The following is a 15,817-nucleotide window of genomic DNA, read 5'->3' as shown; positions in this document are numbered from 1 at the left end:
TTGTTCTCCAGGCCCCTCACCAGCTTCGTCGCCCTTCTCTGGACTCGCTCGAGCACCTCCATGTCCTTCTTGTAGCAAGGGGCCCAAAACTGAACACAGCACTCAAGGTGCGGCCTCATCAGAGCCGAGTACAGGGGGACGATCACCTCCCTAGCCCTGCTGGTCACACTGTTTCTGATACAAGCCAGGATGCTGTTGGCTTTCTTGGCCACCTGAGCACACTGCTGGCTCATATTCAGCCGACTGTCCACCATCACTCCCAGGTCCTTCTCTGCCTGGCAGCTCTCCAACCATTCCTCTCCCAGCCTGTAGCTCTACTTGGGGTTATTGCGCCCCAGGTGCAGGACCCGGCACTTGGCCTTGTTGAACTTCATGCAGTTGACCTCAGCCCATCGGTGCAGCCTATCCAGATCCTCCTGCAGAGCTTTCCTACCCTCAAGCAGATCGACACACGCACCTAACTTGGTGTCATCTGCGAACTTACTGAGGGTGCACTCGATGCCCTCGTCCAGATCATCGATGAAGATATTAAAGAGGACCGGCCCCAGCAAGAGACTGAAACAATTAAACTATTTTGCTAGGATAAAGCCAACATATGTGCACTACAATCCCTTAGGTGCAATAAAGAGTAATAATGCTTGGAGCACACGAATTTTCACATGAAATATTGTAGGACAGAACTGCTGGAAACCTCTTAAGGCAATAATGGCTGTAAATTCATATGTAACTCATTAACAGAGCCAATACATTAAAAGTAAACTACTTGCTGTCACTAGATGTGTGGAAAATTATATATATGTGTGTGTGTGTGTGTGTATATATATTCTCATTCATCTCACCTTCTCACAATTTGAAAAATACCAGAAAAGGAACTTGGGACTAGTCTTCTAGTTTTGTATTTCTCTTCATTGGTATTTTGCAGTTAGTACAGGCAGCAGTACGATGGCTAGAATGAGACTGTTTATCCTGCTGGCCAACACTCAGCTCTTGCTTCCCTTGTCTTCCTACACTGCACCTGGGCCCCTCTGATGGGTGGTCCCTGGTGCATTTGTGTGCCAAACAGCTAGATCATTTCTTCTCTAACCTTTTCTTCTCCTCCCGTTTCCACTGAGTTTCCATCATCATCACAAGTTCACCATCTGTCTTCACCAGGAATTGCACTATATGTTGTTATTCCTCATCGATAATGCCTGCTTCATCTGAATGTGACGAGTAGGGTTGTATGGTCCACATCTTGATCATCTCTTATCTCTGACAGTGTAATTTGCTTCTCTGTAGCTTTCTTTCATTCAGCTACCTGTTTTTTGTTTGTTTTTTTTTGTTTTGTTTGTTTGTTTGTTTGTTTCTGAAAATGAGCTAAGGAAAAAGAGTCTGTATCATTCATCTTCTTACAAATATACGCATCCTTGTTTTCTTTTCCAAGTTTTTATTTCTGTTTTTACATTAGATAAAAACACCTCAGTTCTAAAGTTCTGCATCTCGTTATGTTCCATAAAGCAATTATTATTCATGAAAGAGAACCTGGATTTTTCTAGGTAATTCTTGAAAACATCCATTCAATTTTCAGCATTGGTGAAGAAGGAAAATGAAAAGTTAAAACTAATGAGAAAGGAATACGGCGGGGGGGGGGGGGGAGGAGGGGGGGGCGGGAAAGAATAGGCCATTGCAAAAATCTGCAACAAGCTCACACATTGAAAACTTCATGTGTTTTTGATTAATCAAACATTAAAACATAAAACTAGAAAAGGTACAAAAAGTATAAAATCATGAACACCACAGAGAAAATGAATGAGGAATAATTACTGACTGCTTCACACAATGAGAGAATGGAGGGACATGCAATGAAACGATCAAGTGACAGGTTATAAACAAACGGTTTTTACGTACTGCTCTTAAGCTGGTATTCATTGCCACAGCATGTTGTAAAGGGTGTTGAGAAAGCCAGAAGAATGAGTCTGCTCAAAAAAAAAATTAGAAAAATCATTGGAAATAAAGCCTACCAAGCCATTAGACAGAGATGATATAGTTACAATATCCATCTCTGAAAGTTGCTAAGCAGATGAGAGCTCAAGGCTAAGGGCTAACTGGTAGCATCAGGGCACTGTCCCATTAGGCTTTTCTTCTAAGTGTCTGCGTATAGACCTTGACAGGGAGAGGATGTGGGCAAGAGAGACTTTTGATCTACCTTAACATTAACAGTCTTATTTCATTTCCTTTGCTCTGGGTGGGACCCTTTGTCTTTTGGTCTCTTCCTCCAACACGTCTCCTCCAACAGGTCACCTTTCCTGCTGTAAATGTCCCATGTCCTCCACCTCTTTCACAGGGATTCCTGGGCGTTGAGTCATCCTGGAAAGGCATCTCGATTAGCCTTATACATTGACTGTGTGTGTCATAACCTGAACTGAAACATAACCTGATTTTAAAATGTGGCATCCTTTTTTAACTTTTGCAAGTTGCTGAGAATGCCTTCAGGGACAAAGAAATGTCACTTCTTCCAGCTTCATTATATTGTGCCCACATCTCACAGATTTTCTTGTGGTGGCAGAGATCAATAGGAAAACTAAAATAAGAGACAGAAAAAAAAAGATGGATGGGTGAACTGTGCATTCAGCATTAATCAATGGAATGAGTTTTGTTTCTGAGTCAATGCAGAAAAAGTTAAGATAGTGCTGGAGACATCTGAAACCCTCCTCAGCAGGGCCTTCACAAAAGGGAGACTCCACACTCATGCCAAAGGAGAATGCTTCCCATGGAGGGCCCCCAGACGTGGCCCATCTCCTGTCTTGTTACAAGACGTTCATGTGGCATCTGGGCACAGCGTCTGGCACTCTGTCGAGCAATCTGACACATACTCGTCACCCAGTAACAGCAGCGATCTCTTAATTAACATGATGGGCATACATCCAGTCACTTGGAGCTGGCTGGCACTGCTGGAAAAAACTCTCCAGCCAGCAGCCAGCCCTCTGCTGCATCTGAAGATCCTTCCTGAGCTAATATGGCAGAGCCCTTCTGAAGGAGAAAGCAGCACTGATAAGATGGGTCTTGTTGGTGGCTGTCTGAGCGCAGGCTGTGCCTCGGCAGAGTGCAGGCCTGCCGTGGTGAGCCTGCATCTCTGGGCTTCTTCTAAGTCTGTGCATGAGATGGATGAGCTGGAAAACTGCAGACACAAGCACAAACAAGTAAGAAGCTTCCTAAACATGATCAGCATACATCTTAAGGCCAGAAAAGGCTAATAGGGATGAATATTATTGAAACAGACAGTTAGAGCCCCAGGTTATCAGGCCTAACCTGTTGGTTTATATCACCTAATGCCTGCCACAAACACATTTCCTTGTGAACAAGCAACCATCGATTGCAATACCATGGATATTGCAAATGGTATTGAATGTTTATGTGATGACGGAGTAGCCAGATGTACCTTAAAACATGAGTATATTTTCCACAATTGTATAAATTCAGGTATATGACCTCATTTCTGAAGAAGTGCAAATACAGGCTCAGATATTTTATCGGTAGCCTTTACTTATTCTCTCTCAGTGGAATCAATGTCGCTTTACTTAATCACCAGTCAGAAGATGCCCATTACTGAACAGATCTGTTAACAAGCTTTGCAAGATAAATCTTGCAGAATGCATATTTGGAAAGACATTTCTGAGGCAGCTAAATGCTCAGGTTTTTCTTTTAAGTTTCCAATCTGCTTTTGTGTATTTCAAGATCAAGAAGATTTATGGGATTTGAGCTCACTGAACTAGCAGAAAGGGGACAGCATTACAGCCAACAGCTGATGATTTGACCTCTGTTCATCTTTGTAGAGCATCTGCTTAGAATAAGAAGCTGAAATGAAACAAAACTGACTTAGAAGTATAAATCCAGCTACATTCATCATACAGCACATTTAAGACTGTGAAATGACTGAACATTCTAAAATAACCCTAGTAAGTGTCCTTAGAAAATAATTGTATCAAATTATTAATCTACACTAAATAAATTGGTTTGACTTGTGCTGCAGCTGCCTGCAGCCAATGTCTATTCTACTAACAAGTTCAAGGCTCTAGAGAAATGTAATTTACATACCAATCTTTAAATACTGCTAAGAGTAATGGTCTTTGGGAGCAGGGCATACTTCTGGCAGTATTTGCCTGAGGTACCACCTTGTTAGTAGATATTGATGTTGTTGAAGATGGCCAGGATACATAAGAGGTTGAGAAGTTTTCCTGAAGAAGGCAGAGGCCAGAGAAGACACCTAGTAGCAGTAACTGAGACTTTAGTACATATGATGTACTAGATATTGATTTCTATCTGGAAGGCTATGGCGTAGGTTAAGCGTTAGGAAATCAGAGACCCACAAGGGCAGGTGGATAAAGGAGAGAAGCAACAGGAACTATAGCTTCATCACGAGGATAACAGCATGCCCGTGACATTTCTTGGTGGCCTGGTGGTTATTCAGTCCTTACCTGTGAGAAGGATAAGCTTGTGAAGTCTTCGTCTACAGAGCAACATGATTTCCTCTCTTCAGTGTGTAAGAAATTGTGGTCAGAAGAGAATGTTTCCTTCATAAGTGCAGCAATCCAGAAATGAGAATGACTAGAATGAAAATAAAGCCATGCAATGATTTTCTTCTAAGAGTAATAGCTACCCCCCCCCCATATATTTTTTTTATTGACATAAATGTATGTTTGTAAAGTCAGTTAAAGATAATGTGCTTATTCCTTATCACTTCCCAAATAGATGCCAGTCAGTGTATCTAAATTAATCTAAATTAATTTTTAATTTAGATTCTATATTTTGAACATGTAGGGGAAAATAATTTGGCAAAAATGATAAGCCACTGTGGGAAAAGACACGTAAAATCCAGAAATCAGTCAGGGGGACCTTACAAGGAAGATGTAGTCTGCAAATCTATGCTTAGTTAAATCAGTGACAAAAATTCTTGCTCATTCTGATGAGATGGATAGGCCAAATGAGATAAAGGAGGCTGATTCAGGGCTGTGTATCAGTAAAATCCAGAGAGCCAGTGTGTCTTCAGCCTAGGGACTACGAAAGAGGCTCTCATCAATGATGGCAGTCTTCCCAGAGAAGCAAGCAACAGTTGTTTACAATGAAGAAAATGAAGAAAGATGCAAATGTTGTGTAAATCAGGAGATCATTGCTGTATTTCCATAGCTTATTTGTGTAATCTCCTCCAGGGATTAATTTTACGCATTAAGAGCTTTGAAAAGGCAGGTGACCCACGTGAGGAAGAGTAAGTGGGTAATGCACTGAACAAATGAGTGGCTTTACAGCATGCAGCTAGAATATTTTGCATAATATTTATTTTAAGCTTCAGTAACTAAATTGGCATTCAGAAAGCTTTCCCTTCTTTCTCTTTACTTTTTTACTTCACTCTCTCTCTTACAGAGCGATTTTGAAAGCCTAATAGTAAAGTGTTTAGCAAATATCAATGTCACTTCAGAATTTAATGGAGATCTGGTGCCTTTCTTTATACACTGTGTTTTCCCATCTGAAAGTGAGCAGACCAGGATGTGAAGCACTGTCAGATTTACAGCAGTGTCTATGAACTGTTCCCTGAACATTCTGCTGTTTTGTTGTGGTTTAACCTGGCTGGCAGCTAAACACCACACAACCTTTCGCTCGCCCTCCCTCCCCCCTCTCTGGAATGGGGGAGAGAAACGGGAATGTGAAGCTTGTGAGTTGGGATAAAGACAGTTTAGTAAGACAGGAGAATATTATTATTATTATTAATAACAATAACAATAATGTGTATGGAACAAGTGATGCACAATGCAATTGCTCACTACCTGTTGACTGATGCCCAGCCTATCCCCAAGCAGCCAACCCCCCCCTCCAGCTAGCCACCCCCATATATATTGCTCAGCATGACCCCATATGGTACGGAATACCCCTCTGGCCAGTTTGGGTCAGCTTTCCTGGGTTTGTCCCCTCCCAGCCCCTGCTGCACCACCAGCCTGCCTGCTGGCAGGACAGAGTTAGAAGCTGAAAAGTCCTTGCCTTGGTATAAGCACTGCTCTGCAACAATTAAAACATCAGCATATTATCAGCACTCTTTTCATCCTAATCCAAAACATAGCACCCTAACAGCTACTAGGAGGAAAATTAACTCTATCCTAACTGAAACCAGGCCATATATCCAGCACTTATTCCATACTGTTTATGCCATGCTCAGGTTACACTCTTTCTAATACATTCTAATTAATCACTATTTTCGTCTATGGTATATAGCAATCATGGCAGTAATGACATACAGTATTATATAATAATTAATATAATACAATTCAACTCATGGCTATTCTCACCCAGTATTAAATCCCCTTGAGGTACACACTGGACCTCTCCGTTCTTTTGCATTACCCACTAAGTGCATCCAGGTCCCTGAGCAAAAGCAATCCCACGAATAGGTTTGCCTTTTCCTGAGGCAGAAGTAGCCCAGACTATTTTACCCAGCACGTTTCTTACATGCACTGCAGGAACTTTATCCCCTTCTACAGTATGTAACAGGTTTGACTGGGCAGGTCCAGTTTGTTTGGCAGATCCCCTAGTATTGACTAACCAGGCAGCCTTTGCCAAATGCGTATTTTTTGAATGTCCCAGCACCTATTGCTTTCAGTGTAGTCTTTAACAGTCCATTGTATCATTCTATGTTCCCGGAGGCTGGTGCATGACAGGGCATGTGATACACACACTCAATACCATGTTCTTTGGCCCAAGTGTCTATAAGGTTGTTTCGGAAATGAGTCCCATTGTCTGACTCTATTCTTTCTGGGGTGCCATGTTGCCATAGGACTTGCTTTTCAAGGCCCAGGATAGTGTTCCGGGCGGTGGCATGAGGCACAGGATATGTTTCCAGCCATCCGGTGGTTGCTTCCACCATTGTAAGTATGTGGCGCTTGCCATTGCGAGTTTGAGGGAGTGTGGTGTAATCAATCTGCCAGGCCTCTCCATATTTATATTTCAGTCATCGTCCTCCATACCAAAGAGGCTTTGACCGTTTGGCTTGCTTGACTGCAGCATGTTTCACAATCATGAATAACCTGTGCTATAGTGTCCATGGTCAGGTCCACCCCTCGATCATGAGCCCATCTGTATGTTGCATCTCTACCTTGATGGCCTGTGGTGTTATGTCACCCCACACAATAATGTCATTGATGTACTGCAGGTGTTCAGGAGCTTCCCCCTGCTCCAGCACAGACTGGATCTCTCCATGGCAAGTGGTAGGGCTGTCTTTCCACCCCTGGAGCAACTGATTCTAGGTGTACTGGACTCCCCTCCAAGTGAAAGCAAACTGTGGCCTGCACTCTGCTGCTAGAAGGAAGGAGAAAAATGCATTAGCGATATCAATTGTGGCATACAACTTGGCTGCCTTCGATTCCAGTTCGTACTGAAGTTCCAGCATGTCTGGCACTGCAGCACTCAGTGGTGGCGTCACTTCGTTCAGGCCACGATAGTCCACCGTTAGCCTCCACTCACCATTGGATTTTCGCACTGGCCATATGGGACTATTGAAAGGTGAATGAGTCTTGCTGATCACTCCTTGGCTCTCCAATTGACGAATTAGCTTATGGATGGGAATCAGGGAGTCTCGGTTAGTGCGATATTGCCGCTGGTGCACAGTTGTGGTAGCGACTGGCACCTGCTGTTCTTTGACTCTCAGCAACCCCACAACAGAAGGGTCCTCCAAGAGACTGGGCAAGGTAGATAATTGTTTAATGCCCTCTGTCTCTAAGGCAGCTATGCCAAGAGCCCACCAGAACCCTTTTGGGTTCTTGAAATATCCTCTTCTAAGATATTCTATGCCAAGGATGCACAGAGCATCTGGGCCAGTCAGATATACGGTGCTTTTGCCACTCGTTCCCAGTTAGACTCACTTCAGCCTCCAATGCAGTTAACTGCTGGGATCTCCCCATCACGCCATAAATACAGATGGGTTCTGGCCCTTTATAGCTTGATGGCATTACAGTACACTGTGCACCGGTGTCTACTAAATCCTTATATTTCTCTGCATCTGACGTGCCAGGCCATCGAATCCACACAGTCCAATAAACTCGATTGTCCATTTCCCCCCTCTGGTTGGAGGCAGGGCCCCTCTGGTCCTGGTCAGAATCTTCATTTATGTGTCTAAATGACTGCCTGCTGGAAGTTGGAGCAGCAAGGTTTTCAGAGAACCCCTTTTTCCCAATTGTTTTCTTTTGCAACTCACATACCCATGCCTCTAAGGTCGAGGTAGATTTTCCATCCCATTTTCATAGAATCACAAAATCACAGAATCACAGAATCACCTAGGTTAGAAGAGACCTCCAAGATCATCTAGTCCAACCTCTGACCTAACAATAACAAGTCCTCCACTAAACCATATCACTAAGCTTTAAATCTAAATGGCTTTTAAAGACCTCCTGGGATGGTGACTCCACCACTTCCATGGGCAGCCTATTCCAATGTCTAACAACACTTCCACTAAAGAAGTTCTTCCTAATATCCAACCTAAACCTCTCTTGGTGCAACTTTAGCCCATTCCTCATCATCCTGTCGCCAGGCACATGGGAGAACAGACCAACCCCCACCTCGCTACAGCCTCCTTTAAGATACCTATAAAGTGTGATAAGGTTGCCCCTGAGCCTCCTCTTCTCCCTCAGCTGCTCCTCGTAGGACTTGTTCTCCAGATCCCTCACCAGCTTCGTTGCCCTTCTCTGGATTCACTGGAGCCCCTCGCTATCTTTCTTGTAGTGAGGGGCCCAAAACTGAACACAGTACTCAAGGTGTGGCCTCACCAGAGCCAAGTACAGGGGGACAATCACTTCCCTAGCCCTGCTGGCCACACTGTTTCTTCTACAAGCCAGGATGCTGTTGGCTTTCTTGGCCACCTGAGCACACTGCTGGCTCGTCTTCAGCTGACTATCCACCAATACTCCCAGGTCCTTCTCTACCAGGTAGCTTTCTAACCACTCAGGTGGCTTTTCCAGCCATCTTCAAACTTCCGGATCTAGAGGAACACCTCACTGTGGGCTGTGTGGTCCCCAGGTGTGGTCCCCAGGTGTGGTCCCTGAAATTTTTCACCAGGAACACCTTATGACAGAGCAGTCAACTGTTTCTTTAGCTTGGAAGCTGCTGAAATGGTCCCTGGCTTGAAAAGAACCACTTTGTAGGCCAGGACCACCCTCTTTGTAGCCCAGCATCTTACTGCACAAACCAGTGTCTGTATCAGGTGTTAGGGAAAGCATCCTTCTGTTCAAGGAATATGACAGAGTGGGTACACAGCCCGTGCCACCCTGTGGTTTTACCAATGTCTCCATGAAGAGGACATGAGAAGAAGGGATGGAAAATCTACTGGGACACTACAGGCACAGGAACATGAGTTGCCAGGGAAAAAGAAAAAAAAATGGGAAAAGAGGTTTGGTGAGAAACTTGTTGCTCCAACTTCCAGTGGGCGGTGCTTTGTCCCCAGACCTGGACTTTCTGTGTAAGGAAGATGACAGAATGGATACACAGCCTGTGCCCCCGTGTGGTTTTACCTACGTGATGATGGAGAGGACGTGAGAAAAAGGGATAGAAAGTCTACCAGGACACTACAGGCACAGGGATGTGAGTTGCAAGGAAAAAAAAAAAAAAAAAAAAAAAAAGAGGGAAAAAAGGGTTTCTCTGAGAAACTTGGTGCTCCAACTTCAAGTGCGCGGTGCTTATTCCCTGGATCAGGTCAGGTCCCCCAATCAATGTCTGGGTGAAGACAGTGTGATTTAACACACAACATGGTGAATATTTCTGTAACTTTAAGCAATTTTCAGCAACACATAGAGGGGACTTCTAATAAATGCATTTCAGTTGATCATTTTCTTCTTTTTGCAGTATCAAGAAATCAGATTTTTATCTTGACAATGTGCCTTGGAAATGTTCCTCTTTCAAATCCTCAATGTGTACTTGGAGAACTACTGGCAAGTGAATAAACAATTTCTGATGGAGGCTGATGAACATTTTTTCCAGATATCTTTTAAATATCCTATTTCTAACAACAATGCAAGCTATTTGAGACTACAACTTCTGGAATTGGTAGTTTCTGTTGGTGTATCTCGGAATAGAAATTCATAATGTGTCGAGCTAACAGTCATTGATGTGCTCTGAAAGGATCATTTGATGGGCCAAATCTTGAGAGCCAGGAAAGTATTTGTGCATTTCATCCACTGCTGCAGATGTTCAGTTATCATCAAGAGCAAAGCCTATGTGTATTGTGATGGTTGAACTTTCAGCCTTTGCATGGAAAAATGAATTTTCTCCTACAGGGCGAAATGTCAAGCAGAAAGTATTTTTTAGATTAACAATTATTTTTGTTAATGAAAATAGTCTCTCTCTCTTTCACCCTCTCCCTTCCCTCATTTTCAGTATTGCTCCCTTCTATGATCAGATTTTGACTTCTGAAAGACTTCTTTTCCAGGAGGCAACTAGGAGCTGGTCTCACTCATGGCTACATTGATTAAACAAAGTGGGTAAACACTCCAAATCTAATGGTGACAAACATCCATCTGCCATGCTCTATAACTAACATTATTCCTTTTTTTGTGGGAAGATGTGATTCCATTTCAGATCCTTAAGCAATCCAAATCACCCTGTACAGAGCATATTTTGCTTTTTCAGCTTCTTTTTCTTTTCTCTGCAGAGAAGTCGAATCCCCTAAAAAATGAAACCAAGATGGATGCTTTTGACTAAAATATAAATTAATCAGTTTGGTATCTGATGAAATACAACAGTGTTGGTCTAAGTATAATTCATTAGCCTACAGTGCTTTGCAAGGAGAACCAATTTCAATAGAATTATAATTGTCTGATAAGTTACTGCACAAAAGAGGAAAAAAAAAAAAAGAGATAATCTCGTATGAGAAGGTTTAGCATAGACTGTTGACAGATTGAAGCCTGTTTAGGTAATAGTAATCAAAGCATCCTGGCAGTTAACAGATGGGATACTTTATTTCCTGGTGGTTTCAGAAGGTGTCTTAGAAAAAAGGGCTAAAAACCAGAAATTGTTTCAGCAGACAAAAGGAAAATATTGGTAGGTGGACAGACAATTTGAAGAACTGTTTTGGGGTATTCTTGCTCTCCTACCCAGTTACAGGCTATACATTGTACCTCCAAGAGTATTCATTATGTTAGGGCAACCTTGATCTTTACTTATTTTATGATGTTATTCTAGAAGTTATTCATTTATTTATAATATTGATAAGGTTATTAACTAACCACTAAATATAAAAAAAAAATCAATGCTTAATGTTTTTACTATTTAGTAATATTATCACTCTAGTTTTATATTGGAAAGGTAAATTTACAAGCTGAAGATGAAGCAAATGAGTGAATTCTGCAGCTGGATAAGCCTCCAACTTGAGTTGCCACAGAAAGAGTAGACCATGATGTAGCCTGTAGAGCAAATAGCATATGGCAGTATCCATTCACTCAGCCAGGCAGGCACCTGTGTTTGCAGCTGAAGCATCCTTCCAGGAAGGGTTCAAGAAGGTGAACTTGGAAATCAAGGATAGTCATGGTAAAGTGAAAACTGTGCAAGATACCAAACTACGAGCCAGCTTGGGTGGGATCCTGTTCTCTAGTCATCTCCTTCATGCATTGCTACAGCATGGGTTTCTCTGAAAAAAGATAAGAGACAAAAATATTTGTGGCAAAAAGGGTTGTAGGTGGTAGAAATGCGGGCAAGTTTTGATGTGTTATTTACATAGTAACGAGTGATCATGCTATCACAACTTATTGATTCTGTAGTGTGTTATAATAGAAATAACTAGCTAAATAAAGAGATTCCAGGTGCTATCACACTCCCAGTCCCAGGTCCTCTCTAGGTTCCATTCCCATCTTGATCAAAAGCTGGATGTGAATTACACTATGGGACACACAGACTGTCATAGGGCATTGGCTTAATGACTCCAGCCTTTAACAGAGATCATGTGGGGCTCTGCCTTACTGGATCTGCTCTTACTATGAAGTGTGTGCATGAGGTCAGTCCTTCAAAAAGTGCTTTCCAAACAGGTGTGGTTTTCAACTGGGAAAAAAAAAAAAGTGCATTAGAGAGCTCAGCATTTGATTTTTTAAAAAAGACAGCACAGTTCTGTGCTTCTGGCCTGCTAGATATAATTTCTGATCCACGTACGCACCAGAAAGCAAGGAGAGTAAGACAGGGCTTCTGCAGACAGTTGCAGCATACTCTATGGACCCTCCATAAATTATTGATGAAACCACTAATCTTCCATGCATGCCTGAGCAACACACCTTATCTTTCCCTTTGGAGCTTAGGTGAGGGTTGTTTATAAAATAGCTTTTGCTAAAAATGTACCATGTATGCACAAAACATGATTTTTGAAGGCTATTAAGCCCAGTAAATCAAAAGGATTTATCACCAAAATACTCAAATTTCTCTGCTAAGTTTTAAATTTCAACCCTCACCTTGTTTCATTGTTAGAACTGTCAAAAATCACCTCTCCCTTTTATATTGTAGTAAAATATATTTGTTCCCTCTCTCTTTCTTGAAAAGAGCAACCTGCTTTATTTCCTTGAGCTTTGAGTTATCATCATGTTTAGGCAATGTAAAATTTCTTTCAATCCAAGAAGCAGAGGGTTCAGACACTACCTATAATTTGAGAACCTAAGAATGAAAAGAAAATATCTAGACAACCGTTGCTATTGCTGCCAACATCTCATATGCTACAACTACCTAAGGAGTTCAAAAGAAACTTCTGTAAGGAGGAAAAGAAGCTGTGCTATACCTCCCAAAATGGAGGATCTGTATTTCGCAGGGCAATACAGTGGAAAACAACCCCTACAGAGCTGCTTTTCCCCATGCCATGCAGCCAGTCACGTAATATGAAGCCTTTATAACAGAGCATGGAGAGGGATGTGACATTACCGGTTGTGGTTGCATAGTTTTCTTTCCTGTGAGGTGAGAGTAAACTAGATATCATGTGGTGATGTGCTGAGAAACAGCCTAATGCATGATTTCTTGCAAGGACAAGACAGCCCCTTACTGCCTTTTCTCTGGGGTCTGGGAGGAAACAGTGTGCCAGCTCCATATTTACAGCTGTAATGTGTTTGTTGTCAGAGAACTGGCTGGGTAAAACCACTACTTTTGAACTCAAAGTTTTTATCTTCTGTTTTTCCAAGTCATCACAGTTTCCAGTTCTGATGAAGCCTTTTTCTTGAGTTTTCCTGTTCACCTGATGCAAAACAATATTAGAAGAGGGAAATGGAGTCTATTTCACCTGATACTTGATGAAGAAATCTACCCTTGTGTAAAGTATCAACTGTACAGATTACTTTAAGGAGGGCATTGAGATGGAAGACAGCTTGAAATTCATATTCTGGGCTGTGCTTGCAGTAAAGAGGTTAGAAAATAATAAATTGGTGAACTGATTAAATATTATTCCAACTTGGTGAATTTTTGCTGTGAAAGGATCCAGGTACACACTGGGGCTTAGGTCTACTAACTCTATGAAATCAATAGGAAGTAAGAAAGCTTAGATAGGAGATAGAAATGTCAATGTTTTCTTGGATCTGAGCCAAGCTTTAACAGCATGAAGTAGTGCAAACACAGTACAAGACCCTTCCTCCAAGAGCTTGATGTCTAACTACAAAGAGCAAGTTACTGAAAAATCAGAAATATGGGATTTTCTACTACTGGCTCAAGGCATCACTTTTCTTATTCTATTTTAAAACTCACCACCTTAGGATTAACAGGCCTGTTCAGACTAGCTCACAATCCTTTTTTTGTAGTATGTATATTTTCAGTGAAAGATAACCACCTCTTGATACACATGGAATAATAGTACAAGAAAAACCCTGATATATTTCTAGCTGTCTTCAACACTGTAAACGAAAGTAGTTTGTGGAAGGGAGTTAGAAACCTGTGATTTGCCATCTTTCAGTGGTTCAATTTCTCAGCAAGAGCTCTTCAGACAGCCCATAGTCAATTGATGAGACCTACAGTATCACTACAGCAGCCAAATGTTAGATTGAAGTGCTCTTCCTTTGCAACCTAAGGAAATAAGGGCTCAATCCTGCTCCCAGTGTGGAACACACTGGTCAGGGCAATGGGGTTATTCTACCTTCAGCTGTAGTAGAAGCAGTAAAAAACTTGAAACTGTGCAAACTGAGGACAGAGAACCATCTGACTGCTTGTGCTGACTCTGCTCTGCTATGCATGATGTGACCCACCATGCCACTTCTTCAACATATTTTATAATTTGTTTGAAAGATGATTTAAGGAATCAGCCACTGACAGCTGGCCACTGGATCTGCAAATGAAGTGTCAGGCACTTTGACGACCTACTGCACAAGATGAGAGAGGCTCAGGCCTATCATGGTCTTACCCTTGAAAGCTGGCATGATCAGAAGGAGCACATAGAAGGCACCATTGCTATTGCAATAAAAATAGAAAACTTCAAGGAAAAAAAATCCCAGCATTTTCTCTGCAGACAAATTAAAAGTGGATCCACAGGTTGTCATGGATACAAAAGTCAGTTTACTGTAGTAATGTTTTCTAGCAGCTAAACACAAGTGCAAGTGATTAAGGAGAAAACACGTCTATATGTATAATGTCCCATTAGGTTTATATAATTTGTTCTTTCAACCAACAAGCTGGTGACTGTTTTCTTGACTGTTCACAAAACCCTGCAACCTGATGAGAACGTTATTAGAACCACCTTTCCTCTCTTTGCCTCTCTATAATTATTTTTCATCAAAAGACTATTAGCATTTGATATGCAGCAACTTTCACAATCTAGAACCCTTATTTTGGGTTATGGCAATCCAGCCAGCAGCTTATACAGCTGCTCTGAGAAGACTACTGTCCTGGTTTCAGTTAGAACAGGGGACAGACCCAGCTCTTACTGCACCCCCAGCCTGCCTGTTGGCAGGAGAGAGCAAAAGGCTGAGATGTCCTTGGCTTGGTATAAGCACTGCTCTGCAACAGTTAAACCATCGGGGTGTTATCAGCACTCTTCTCATCCTAAGCCAAAACACAGCATTCCACCAGCTACTAGGAAGAAAATTAATTCTGTTCTAACTGAAACCAGGACAACTACTCAAACAGCTATGTGTTACAGCAAATAATGCAAGCTAAAATCCTATGCGTAGAGCCCTTGTGTGACCCTCTATGGTCCTCTCTCAAAAAAGTGATCTTACCCTTCTGTGCATTCATGAAAAACTCAAAGCAGTCTCTCTGCTTGTGAGACAGGCAGAACAGCTATAGATGAGGCTGAAAGAGGGGAAACTTTCACCAATAAAAGGTGCACATATATGGCAGAAGACTCCGTCTTTAAAAAGTTGTGTTGGATTGGTAACTGCAAGGGTCAGTCCTGCTGCTCCCTATTGGTGTAGCTGTCTGGTCCCAGAGTTATTGTTTCCAGCATTCTCTTCAAAAAATGAAAGCTGAAATTGTGGCATCTGGCATGCCAGTAGGAGTGAAAGTCATGGCAGTGTGCCTCAACCAGCTGTAATGAGAACTTGGAGTGAAGTGTGCTGGAAGTGGGGGAAATTGTCTTTGCTGCAACCAGCAGTTGTGAAAATCTGTGTGGGTTTCTTTGGTCTCTGGACTGTTCTCATTAATTCTTCCACTGGGAGCCCATCCTGGCAAGCCTTCTTTTTCTGTCCTGGTCTTCAGAGCAGTCCTTCTTGCTGCTGTGTTTTACTGAAAAAATAGAAACACTATAGACATTTCAATGTCCAAGGGCACACTCATAAAACCTGCATGCAGAGATGAGTTCACCTGGATGGAGAGGTCCATCCATGTCTCTAGTACCAAAAAAAAAAAAAAAAACAAACAA

This window comes from Aythya fuligula, chromosome 3, assembly GCF_009819795.1.
Source record: "Aythya fuligula isolate bAytFul2 chromosome 3, bAytFul2.pri, whole genome shotgun sequence".
In the NCBI taxonomy this organism is placed as follows: Eukaryota; Metazoa; Chordata; class Aves; order Anseriformes; family Anatidae; genus Aythya; species Aythya fuligula.
This window is presented reverse-complemented; position numbering follows the sequence as displayed.